Here is a 505-nt window from a genome sequence, read left to right as displayed (position 1 = left end):
ATATCGCATTAACTCGATGCTCTTTGTAAGTTTCCTGTGTCAACCAAATAGCGATTTGTCTGACACTGAGTGTTTCTTTCTTTTTTTGGACGCATCTATGTGATCTAACTCCCAGCTGGAGCCTGGCTGCCAGCGCCCCAAGTCGGAGAGCGCTCTGCTCCCGAACACGGCACGGGTAACACCCCCCCCCCAGTCTGGGGGAACCTGCCACCTACGTTAATTGCTGGGCGTTACAGCTGAGCTGTAAGCAACAAACGTTACTTTGTACGCCCAAGTACTTTGCTTTATAGCTACATTTGAGCTTAAACAGTTTCATCTTTGATTTACGAGTTTATTTCAGACTGTGTTTTTAATGAGGTTTGTGTAATTGGAAAAGAAAAATACATACATACTCTCGTACGAGCTTATTTCAGCAAACACAGACGGTGGGAGTGTTTGTGCGTCCCGCGGCACGGTTAAGGACCAGCTCTTCCCTTTGTCGCACACGTAACGCAATCGGTACACG

Source organism: Haliaeetus leucocephalus, unplaced genomic scaffold (genome assembly GCF_000737465.1).
Source record: "Haliaeetus leucocephalus isolate CR32 unplaced genomic scaffold, Haliaeetus_leucocephalus-4.0 Scaffold229, whole genome shotgun sequence".
In the NCBI taxonomy this organism is placed as follows: Eukaryota; Metazoa; Chordata; class Aves; order Accipitriformes; family Accipitridae; genus Haliaeetus; species Haliaeetus leucocephalus.
The sequence above is the reverse complement of the archived record's forward strand: the minus strand, read 5'-3'. Positions refer to the sequence as shown.